The 12,070-nt window shown below is 43.8% G+C and overlaps 2 protein-coding genes and 1 pseudogene across 2 annotated transcripts in view; 2 read left to right on the top strand and 1 right to left on the bottom strand.

Annotated features, from left to right (window-relative positions):
• The window catches only part of TTC1 (tetratricopeptide repeat domain 1), a 561,082-nt gene that overhangs the window by 443,600 nt on the left and 105,412 nt on the right, over nt 1-12,070 (top strand). The gene's annotated exons all lie outside the window — the stretch shown is intronic.
• The window catches only part of ADRA1B (adrenoceptor alpha 1B), a 56,390-nt gene that overhangs the window by 33,993 nt on the left and 10,327 nt on the right, over nt 1-12,070 (top strand). The window lies entirely within an intron of this gene.
• Nucleotides 528-1,554, bottom strand: LOC126957217 (glyceraldehyde-3-phosphate dehydrogenase-like; annotated as a pseudogene).

Genomic DNA, 12,070 nt, shown 5'->3' with positions numbered 1-12,070 from the left:
GTCCCAGATCAGTCAAACCTCCACCAACCCTACCCACTCCCCTCCTGTCACAAGCAGTGGATCAGGGCAAGCAGGGGAGAGTGAGGTCCAGAGCCTCGCCCGTCCATCTGCTCTGAATGCTGTTGTGCCAGGCAGGTCTTTCTGTGAGCCCTCCTTGACCAGAGCACATGTTCCCTGGGAGGAATGGGGCAGTTTTTAGTAATGATCCATCAGGGCAGTTTTTTGTAATAATCCACTGAGGTTCAGTGACATTTCAGGATTAGGGTGAAACACCTGGTTCCAGCTTGCAAGGAAGGAGGTGGACAGAGGAATTAGCAAGCTTAAGTGATCTGCCCTTTTGGGCGACCCTAGGGGAGATTTTTTTCATTTTTTGGCTGAGCACAGGGGACTTTATTGATGGTATATGACAAGGTGGGGCTCCCTAGGCCCCTCCCTCTTCAGGGGGTCTGCATGGAAACTGTGAGGAGGGAAGAGTCTCAGTGTGGTGGGGGACTGAGTGCGTCAGGACTCCCCAGCAGTCAGGGCTCCTCTCTTCCTCTCATGCTTTTGCTAGGGCTGGTAGTCCAGGGCTGTTACTCCTTGGAGGCCATCTGGGCCATGAGGTCCACCACCCTTTTGCTGTAGCCAAATTCATTGTCATACCAGGAAATGAGCTTGACAAAGCAGTCATTGAGGGCAATGCCAGCCCCAGCATCAAAGGTGGAGGAGTGAGTGTCTCTGTTGAAGTCGGAGGAGACAACCTGGTGCTCAGTGACGCCCCAGGTGCCCTTGAGGGGGCCCTCGGATGCTCACTTCACCACCTTCTTGATGTCATCATATTTGGCAAGTTTTTCTAGACGGCAGGTGAGGCCCACGACTGATACATTGGTGATGGGGACACAGAAGGCCATGTCAGTGAGCTTCTTGTTCAGCTTAGAGATGACCCCTGCCCACAGCCTTGGCAGTGTCAGTAGAGGCAGGGATGATGTTCTGGAGAGCTCCGCAGCTGTCACACCACAGTTTCCCGGAGAGGCCATCCACAATCTTCTGGGTGGCAGTGATGGCGTGGACTGTGGTCATGAATCTTTCCACAATACCAAAGTTGTCATGGATGACCTTGCCCAGGGGCACTAAGCAGTTGGTGGTGCAGGAGGTACAGTTGACAATATTGAGTTCGTTGTCATACTTCTTGTGGTTCATGCCCATCACAAACATGGGGGCGTCAGCAGAGAGGGCAGAGATGATGACCCTTTTAGGTCCTCCCTGCAAGTCAGCCCCAGCCTTCTCCATGGTAAAAGATGCTTGTGGACTTCACAACATATTCAGCACCAGCATCACCCTATTTGATTTTGGAGGGATCTTGCTCCTGGAAGATGGTGATGGGATTTCCATTGATGAGAAGCTTCCCTTTCTCAGTCTTGACAGTGCCATGGAATTTGCCATAGGTGGAATCATACTTGAACATGTAAACCATGTAGATGAGGTCAATGAAGGGTCAGTAATGGCAACAATATCCACTTTACCACAGTTAAAAGCAGCCCTGGTGACCAGGTGACCAATATGTCCAAATCCATTGACTCCAGCCTTCACAGTGTCTCAGGGATGTGTCTGACAATGCACGAGAAGATGTGGCTGTCTGTCAAACGGGAGGAGCAGAGAGCCCCTAGTGGAGAATTTAGCTCAGTCTGGATAGATAGATCAGACCACGGTGAGACAGGGGCAAAGAATGCAGTCTGCTCCTCAGGCTGGAACCTGAGCTGCCCTGGCCTGGCTACCCACCCATAGCCACCTTTGGGGTCTCACTGTGCACAAAACCACCTCAACCTAGTCAGAAATACGGAGCAGAGTGGTGAGGGAAGCAAGGGCTGTTGTGCCCTTTTATTGTCTGGCTTAGTTCTATCTTTTCATCCCTACTTATATTTTCCATCCTTTGAAAATTCACTCTTTGCTCTGTCCTCTCACTTTTGTTCTTGGCATTGCTCGTCCACAGATCATGGAAGGATTTGTGAGTTAGGCATCTCTTCTCCCTCCACCTTCTTGGAGGCCCAGAACTTACTTTCACGAGGCCTGGAGATGGCAGAAGGATGACTTTTCAATTCTAAATTATTACAGTTTCTCCTCGATTTGGCTGGGAAAATGAGTTATCTGAAAACTAGTGTATTCACAGTCAAACGCTTATTCCCTGCACTTTCCAGTCCCCTGTGGAATCTGATACACTTTCTTAAACTGCCTTTTGGTACAGGAGGCCCTTTTTCTTCTTGGGGGATATGTTGCAAGACCCCCAGTGGATGCCTAAAACCATAGATAGTACCTAACCCTATATGCACTATGTTTTTTCCTATGCATACATGTCTACAATAAAGCTTAATTTATAAATTAGGTACAGTATGAGATTAAGAAGAAGAAGAATAAAATAGGACGATTGTAACAATATACTGAAATAAAAGCTATCTGAACATGGTCTCGCTCGCTCTCTCAAAACATCTTATTGTATGTAATATTTTTGGACTGCAGTTGACCTCAGGTAACTGAAAGCATGGATGGCAAAACTGTGGATAAGGGGGAAACTACTGTCCTTGGCTTCCTAGTGGCCCACCTCACCAAGTTAAAACAGCAGCAGATGGGAGAGCAGGAGCTCATGGTTTGAACGGAGATGGCTCCATGACTTTGAGCAAATTACTTCTCTTATGTAAGTGTCGATTTCAACATCTGTAAAATGGGGACAGTTAATTGCATCTCCCACATAGAATTGTTTTCGGTACGAACGAGAGGTGCATGTTAGGAGTTATTACAGTGCTTGCCACCTATAAGCTCTCCGTACACAGTAACTACTATTATTATAGTTGTTACTGTTATAAAATTCAGATCCCCACTATCCTCTGTATTTTTCTTTGGATTTTGTCGAAAAGACCGAGTCCATTTCTAATTATTGTGAGAATCAGTACACATTCTCCACCTTCTCTGTAATCAGGACACCGCATAAAAGAAGCCAGGCGTCCCCTCTCAAGAGCTGAATAAGCTTCTTACGTTACAGGGTTTCTGAAACACACTTGCCCTGTTGCAGTTACACAGAGGGGATGCTATTTTCTGCCCTTCCAGCTCCTATGTCTGCAAAACATGTGAATATGTGATCACTTTTATAGGAACCTTCTTTGGAAGTGACAATGTCAAGAGCTGGGTGTGGTGGCTCACATTTGTAATCCCAGCACTTTGGGAGGGCGAGGCAGGTGGATCACCTGAAGTCGGGAATTCGAGACTAGCCTGGCCAAGATGGCAAAACCCTGTCTCTACTAAAAATACAAAATTAGCTGGGAGTGATAGTGCACACCTGTAATCCCAGCTACTCGGGAGACTGAGGCAGGAGAATCACTTGAACCTGGTGGGGTGGAGGTTGCAGTGAGCCAATCATGCCACTGCACTCTAGCCTGGGCAACAGAATAAGACTCTGTCTCAGAAAAATAAAAAATAAAAAATAAAAAAAAAGATAGTGGCAATGTCAAATAATTCCTCCTTTCCAAACTATCCCCACCACACATCTCTCCATCCCTGTGTGTAACCAGCACCTCCTCATCTTCTTCTACACACTCCCACACTGAATGTTCCAAGGGAGTCACAAGTCTCCAGTCTGTGGCAATCAGCACTGGGGTGGTAGAAGGGTCAGTAGCTCTGGTCAGGCCTCAAACTGAAGCTTGTCTCTACCGTTGTGTAATCTTGAGCAAGTTCCTTAATCAGACTGAGCTGTCATTGTTTCATCTATAAAATGGGCTAATAATTATACCCACCCTATAGGCTTGTGAGGACTGAATAATAGTGAAATCTCCTTGTCTCCCGAATCAGTGTTAATCTCCTTGATCAGATGCAGGCATCTAAGAGATGTTCCATACAGACTTGCTGTGAAGGGGAGCAAAGCTCGGGGACCTCCTGCTGAGGGCAATAATCCAAAACCTATGCCAAATTGAGAATGGAGCATTTATCTACATAAAAAGAGCTGGTAAAAAAAAAAAAAGAAAGAAAATGAAAGCCATTTTCTACCATTACCATTACGAACTCTCTCTCCCCGGCTGCCCCTCAACAAGGCTGACACCAAAGTTGCCAGTAGACAGGACAGAAATGCTTGCCTAAAAAGAGACATAAGAAAAGTAACAAAAGACATTTATATGAATTTGGAACTCCTGGAGCAAACTGGGAGGGAAAGGGAGAGGGGCAGAGATGGGAATGGACAAGGAAGGGGTCAGGAAGACCCGCATCAAGAGTTCTCCTCCATGCTTGGTGTCTGAATCAGCTCTGGCTGCTGTAACAAGGTACCATAGATCAGGTGGCTTATCAACAATAGAAATTTATTCCTCACAGTTCTGGAGGCTGGAAGCCTGAAATCAGGGTGCTGGTATGGTCAGGTTCTGGTGAGGGCTCTCTTCCAAGTTGCAGACAGATGCCTTCCTGTTGTGGCCTTACATGGGAGAAAGATGGGGAGGAAGCTCTCTAGGGTCTCTTTTATAAGGGTATTAATCCCATTCATGAGGGCTCCACCCTCACGACCTAATTACCTCCTAAAGGCCCCACCTCCTGATACCATCACTTTGCAAGATAGGGCTTCAACAAATGGATTTTAGGAGGACAATCACTCCATTGCACTTGGTATGGGTGATTTTTCTCTTATGGAATCATTGCCTCTGTGTGGTGCAAACAGAAGAGGCCACCAAGGGAAATGGAGCCCATGAGTCAGGGGAGGCCACAAGGAAGGTAGTGTCCCTGCCCTACAACAGGAATTGGGAGACTCCAAGGGAGGGCTTTGAACTTCCAGGGTTATGGGAAAGGGATACAGGAGATAATCTCACCTGACTTTCAAGGAATAGGAAGGCCTCCTCCACCTGGCATCCAGGCTACCATATGTAGCCATCACAGGCAATAATACTGAACACATTCAGACCTTTTTTCATTGAGATTCTCAGAAAACATTCTCGTATGACCACAGTAAGCCCACCCAGCTGGGTGTCCTACAGGACATCTTCAAGTTGTACTGCTACCTGAAAGGTTTCCCTGCTGTAATGAGGGCTGGAATTTCGGGGTCATTTATGGCATGCCGGTAGACCTAGACTGAGAAGCAAGATAAGGGTTCATCTTGCTGGAACCTGGAGAGTGGCATGCCTTCAGCAGCAAAGACTAATCATTTAATTATACAATATTCATGATGCCAGGCAATGTGCTTCGCCTTCAGGATACAGAAAGACAAGAAAGGGCTCTGGTATGAAGACAAGACACCCTAGAGACGGTGTACCAGCATCATTCACTCTGTATTGGAGAAGCCCTGAGGGCTGCCAGTGTCAAGGAAGGTATGAGTTCCAGATGTGGCCTCCTCAGGGAGGAGTGTGTCCCAGACTGAGCCGGGGAAGTGAGAGGTGACACAGAGCCATCCAGGGCTCCAGACATAACCTTAACCTGTCGTATCAGTTTGGATGCAGGAAAAGTTTCAATGCTTACCAGCGAAAGGACAGAACAAAGGGATGAGTCAGAAAGAAGAGGGCAAGGACATCAGCGCACAGCTGCTGAGAGGAGAGATGAAAGGGACTGCATGGAGCCTAATGGCCTAAGTGGTCCAATCTCAGTGTTTTACCATCTGATTCCCCAAGGCTGGAAATTGTCCCTGTTCTCTTGTAGAGCCTTTCATCCTGAGACACCTGTGCCTCTCTGCCAGCCGGCAGGTTCATCTACTGCTTAGGGAGGAGGGATCCAGTGTTGTGTGTCCTGTTTGTCCTAGGCTCAAAGAAACTCTGGCTGGAGAAATATCTGCACCTTCTTCCCTAATTTCCATTCTACCTCTAAAGGCTGAACACAAGGCTAAAAGTCAGAGAAGGAGGGGGCCCTGGTAGCTAATTCGACCCCCTTGTTTTGCACATGGAGAAACTGGAGTCCAGAAAGGCCATGACTTAGCTTCAAGGTCTACCAGCTACTAGTCCTCTTCTAGCTCCTTTCTCATCCCTAGATTTTCAACCTTTGTCTCTCCCTCAATCTCTCTCTCTGTCTCTCTCTCTCTCTGTCTCTCTCTCTCTCTGTCTCTCTCTCTCATAACCAAATAAATATCTGAGGCCAGGCATGACTCCTGCATGTAATCCCAGCAGTTTGGGAGGCTGAGGCAGGAGGATCACTTGAGCCCAAGGTTTTGAGTCCAGCCTGGGCAACATAGGGGAGATTCCATATCTACAAAAAAGTTTTCAACTGGCCAGGCCTGGTGACACTGAGTAGTCCCAGCTACTCAGAAGACTGAGGCAGGAGAATCGCTTGAGCCCAGGAGTTTGAGGCTGCAGCAAGCTATGATCACATCACTGCACTCTAGCCTGGATGACAGAGGGAGACCCTTTTCAAAGCAAACAAACAAACAAAAATGTTCATTGCAAAAAGAATTTTAAATACAACGTGAAAACGTTCACATAAACACATTCCAGAGATAACAGCTATGAAGAGTTTGGTGTATACTCACCCAGATTTCCACATTTTATTTTTTGTTGGCTGTAAATATACCAAAACACACACCCAGAGGTTTTTTTAGAGAAATCCAAAGCATTCTAAGCATTCTTTCCTGAAATTTGCTTTTTTGCTACTTAATTTTGTTATGGACATCATCCCATTGTTGACAGCTTACCATTTTAATAAACGTGTGGTTTTTCATTATGTAAATGCTACATGGTTTATTTCACAGTCCCCTATTGTTAAAATTTTAAATTATTTCCTATTTATGGAAAGCATTACTGCAATTTTTTATACTTTCATCTTTGCTCTCTTTCAAGAATACTTATGTAGGCTAAATTCCTGAATGTCAAATACTTAGACCAAAAGTCATGCTTATTTTAGTTTTATTAGATAATGCCAGTTTTCCACCCAAAATTTACATCTCTGCCCAGAATGTATGACAATGTCTGTTTTCCCACACACTTGCCATATTGAGCATAAGCACTTTTTAAAATATCTTCCACAAAAATATACCTAAAATATTTTAACATTTTGCTTTTTTTTTTCTTCCTGAGACAGGGTCTCGCTCTGTCACCCAGGCTGGAGTGCAGTGGTGCAATCTCAGCTCACTGCCACCTACACCTCCCGGGTTCAAGCAATTCTCCGGCTTCAGCCTCTCAAGTATCTGGGATTACAGGCGTGCACCACCACGCCCAGCTAATTGTTGTGTTTTAAGTAGAGATGGGGTTTCGCCACACTGACCAGGCTGGTCTCCAACTCCTGATCTCAAGTGATCTGCCCACCTCGGCTTCTCAAAGTGCTGGAATTACAGGCGCAAGCCACCGTCCCCAGTCTTATTTTGCTGCTTTTTATTTTGCATTATTTATTTTGTAAAGAAATTTCAGGCCAGGCTTGGTGGCTCACTCCCATAATCCCAGCACTTTGAAAGGCCGAAGTGGGCAGATCACTTGAGCCCAGTAGTTCCAGACCAGCCTGGGGCAACATGGTGAAACTCCATCTCTACCAAAAAAATACAAAAATTAGCTGGGTGCCATGGTGCGCACCTGTAGTTCAGCAACTCTGGAAGCTGAGGTGGGAGGATCACTTGAGCCCAGGAGGTGGAGGCTGCGGTGAGCTGAGATCATGCCACTGCACTCCAATCTGGGCAATAGAGTCTTTGTCTCAAAAAAAAAAAAAAAAGTTACATTTTTTCATTCATTCATTAGGTGTCAATTATACTTACTCTTGTTATTTGTTCATTCATATGATTTAGTTTTCTATTGAGTTTTCTCTTATTTATTTGAAAGACAGCTTTGTGTATTAGAAATATCATTCCTTGGCCAGGCTGACGCTTGTAATCCCAGTACTTTGGGAGGCCAAGGCGGGTGGATCACCTGAGGTGAGGAGTTTGAGACCAGCCTGGTCAACATGGCGAAACCCCGTCTCTACCACAAATACAAAAAAAATAGCTGGGCATGGTGGCAGGCGCCTGTAATCCCAGCAAGCTGAGGCCAGAGAGTCACTTGAACCCAGGAGGCGGAGGTTGTAGTAAGCCAAGATCATGCCATTGCACTCCAGCCTGGGCAACAAGAGCAAAACTCCATCTCAAAAAAAAAAAAAACAGAAAAGAAAAGAAATATCATTCCTTTTATTGTCATTTGAATTACACATATTTCTCTCAATTCTTCTTTTGTTTTTGAAGTTTGCAGCCTTATACAAATGTCTAGACAAATTCATCAATACACTTATTTACAAATCCTGGACTTTTAGCTGTGCTTAAAATGGTCTTTCCTATTTCATACTTATAAAAATATATACCTATATCCTCTTTTAATACTTTAACAATTTTTCTATATTTAAAATATTGGATCTGCCTAAGTTTATTTTAATGTAAGAAATAATGTGGAGATCCAGCCTTATTTCTTTCTTAAATAGCTATCCTGTTGTCCCAACACCACTTACAGTCTGTTTTTTCCAAAAAGCATTGAAATGGCATATCAAATTCTCATGGATATTTGGTTCTCTTTCTAAACTACGTAATTTCATTGATCTTTCTTTCTTCTGCCTTCTTCTGCACTTCCTGCCCTAGGATTTTTTTTAATTACTATGATTCTATGACAGGTTTTAATATTTATAGAGCTGAGTTTACCCATTTTCCTCATACCCACTCTTACCATCCCTCTTTATTTCCATTGATCTGGATATTTTTCTCATGGTTATTCTTCCAAATTCCATATTCTTCCATAAATTTGGTTTTGGATCATTTAACTCTCCACACAACAACAACAACAACAACAATAACAAATACCTGTTGGGATTTTAATTAGACTGTTTTGAATTTTCAGATTAATTTGGGGAAAACTGAAGTTATCTTGGATAGAGACTCCCTGTACAAAAGCAATTTATGTATCTCCATTTATAGATGTCTTCTTTTATGACCCTTTATAAAGTTTTATAGCTTCTTCACAGTAAGTCCCACCAATGCTCAGTTTCTAAAAGTGTTCTGCAGGGAAAGTGCTATTTCCAAAGAGGTCAAAGCATGGAACAAACTCAGTCTGGCATCAAAGATGGAACCTTAGTGCTGCAGAAACTATTTCATCCGATCTGCTTTCAACTCTGGGCTTAAGCCAAAAGGTAGCTCCCCTACTGGAAGTTGGAATGGGTCGGTCAGTTAGTCAGTGCTAATCAATGGGCACTGACTGCATACCAAGGCCTGTGCTACAAGGGCAAGACACAGACCTCATTTTTAAGGAGCTTTTACAGTTCTCAAAGAGTTAAGAGGCACACCCCCTAACAATGGCACTTTAGATTAATCCATGTACTATGGACTTTGATGGTAAATAAAAAAGAAGTCTGGAGCAGTCAGAAAGGGTTTGGGGAGAAGATGGAAACCGAGCTGGGTGTTGGCACATGAATGTCATTTAGGTACGTAAAGAAGAGAAAGGAATCAAATACAGGCAACAGCCATTTATTCAGCATCTATTATGAACCCAATACTGAGTTAGGCACATGAAAAGGAGGTTATGTGCTCAACAAGTATTTTTACACATTCACTATAAGACAAGCTCTATGTTGGGTGCTAGAGAAACCAAGATGAGTAAGATTGACCCTGGCCTTAAGGAGCTTGTGAACAAGGAAGACAAACCCTTAAATAAGTTCAACTATTATGATGGAAATCTGTAGCGAGAAGAGCAGAGACTCTTAAGCTGGGGGCCGTGTACTTCCTGGACATCCGTGGATGAGATTCAGCAGGCCTGTGAGCCCCTGAAATTACACGGCACTGAATTATCTGCTTAACCAGTATTGTCAAGTTAAAGGTGGCACAAAATCCCTGGCTTCTAGATACTTGCATCTTAATAGCCAGATAAAATATATGTGAAGATGTCATTACTTCTAGGAGTCGTCATTTGTAGAAGCAAAATAATATTAGTTTAATAAAAAGTTTAAAAATGTAAAAAAAACTTACAAAAAAGCCTAAGTACCTAGTTCCGGCCTTCCCCACCCCAGAAGTATTCTAAGAGTTTAGAAATAATATTGTGTATTATGGAAACTAATTTGAGGCCAGGAAGATTAGTGTTTCAATCATAACTCTACCACTTAATATCTGTGTCATATTGGGTGAGTTCCATACACTCATGGCTTCCATTTCCACATTTGTAAATTGGGAGTTACAGAACCCAAGGCGTTACATGAGGCATCCCCGTGTTATTGTGAAGATGAAAATATTAATAGGTCAGGTGTGTAAGTCATCTGGATCTGAGCAGGTCTTCTTGGGCTGTTCATTCCTTCCCTCTGCTTTCACACTTCAGAGGAAAGTGGTTATGAGAAGAAAGAATGTGAACCAGGCCTGGAAAGGATGGAGAGAAAAGAGCATCTCAGGCCAGTGTGAACAGTGTGAATAAAAGGAAAGGGGCCAGAAAAGTCAATGCTGTTGCAGAGAATCAGTCCGTTGCAGCCACATTGAACAGGTCTTGTATTCTAATCTAAGCAGTTTGAACTTTATCCTATAAACTAGAGGAGCCACTGGAGGATCGGGGCCAAGAGAGTCAACCCCATAGTGAGGTGGCTCTCAGCCCAGCCTTTGCTCACCCATGAATCCCAAGATACACGCCACTGCACTCCAGCCTGGGAGACACAGCGAGACTCCGTCTCAAAAAAAAAAAAAAAAAAGTAAAATTGTAATGTGAGCTAAGGCAATACTTCTCACCTCAGGATCTTGTTAAAAAGTAGATTTTGAACTGGACATGAGGATACCTGCTTGTAGTTCCAACTACTCAGGAGGCTGAAGCAGGAGCATTGCTTGAACCCAGCGATCAAGGCCAGTCTGGCCTGGGCAACATAGCAAGACCCCAGCTCTAAAAAAAAAAAAAAAAAAAAAAACAGATTATGATGCACTGGATGGGAGATTCTGCATGTCTAACCAGCACTCAGGTGCTGCTTATCCATGAACTTCATTTTGCATAGCCAGAGACTAATGTATTTTGGTTTTATTATTTTTATCACTATTATTCATGCAACACCTGTTGGTTGAGTGCCTTTCACGTGTCAGGCACTGTGCTAGGTAGGCCTTGGGCAGAGAAACAAGAGTCAGACATGAACTCTCTTTTCTATTCATTCACAGTCAAATCAGAGGAGATGAGATACAGACCTAAGCAATTGTAATCCAAGGTCGAAAGGGATAAATGCCACATTTTAGTTTCAGAAAAAGTGCTTTGACAATTCAGTGTTCCCAGTTAAGGGAGAAATTCCCTAGTGTTTAAGGAAATGAATAAATGCTCCTTTTCCTTATTATTAAACGAGTAAAAACCCACGTTTCAAAATTGGATTTTAATTTCAGTCCACCACATACTACGCATGTGACCTTGTTAACCTCTTAAGCCTTATTTCCTCATTTGTAAAATGAAATACATAGTAGCAGGGCTGTTGGAAAATTAACAATAGAGAATGTTTGTAAATGTGGTACCTTAATAACTGGTTTGGGAATGGAGTCGTTGTAAAAGGTGACTCTGGTGATTTTTATTGTTTTCAGTGTTTGTTTTAAAACTTAACATGGCTCTCTTGGCCCAAAGATATTGTATTAATTGGACAAGTTTATGATCTCATTCCAGGGTTAAGTGGCAAATAAAACTGGAAAAACCTTGAAGGGAATTTCCAAATCCAAGGAAACCTTTTACAAAGCTGGTGCTGAAAGAAGCAGGAACTATTGTAAATTTTTCCAGTTTTTACTAGACCAAATTGTTTCGGCTGAGGAAATGTGGTTTGGCTGACGGTGTAGCCAAGTGCCCCTAATAAGAGCCATGCTGCAGAGGAGTTCCACTCCATTTACAAGAGGATCGAAACAGTTTCTCCACCCACTGACTCCCCTGAGGTCACTGGCTTGTTTGACACTGACTGTGAAATAAATCAAATCAAATTTATAATCCCAGAGTCCCAGAACGTCAGGGCCCGGAGGAATGTTAGAAACCACGCAGCCCATGGCTGGCATTTTGTGGACCAGATAAATGATGCTTTAGGTCCCCACACCACGCCGCAGTCTCTGAGCCCACTCACTGCCTCATTTCTTCAGCCAATATTGAGTGAAGACCAATGGATTTAAGAATATGTAAAGACAGCGCTTTGGGAAGCCGAGGTGGGTGGATCACTTGAG

Source organism: Macaca thibetana, chromosome 6, assembly GCF_024542745.1.
Source record: "Macaca thibetana thibetana isolate TM-01 chromosome 6, ASM2454274v1, whole genome shotgun sequence".
NCBI classification, from domain to species: domain Eukaryota; kingdom Metazoa; phylum Chordata; class Mammalia; order Primates; family Cercopithecidae; genus Macaca; species Macaca thibetana.
Note: the sequence above shows the minus strand (reverse complement) of the source record. Positions and strands in the feature narration are given on the sequence as shown.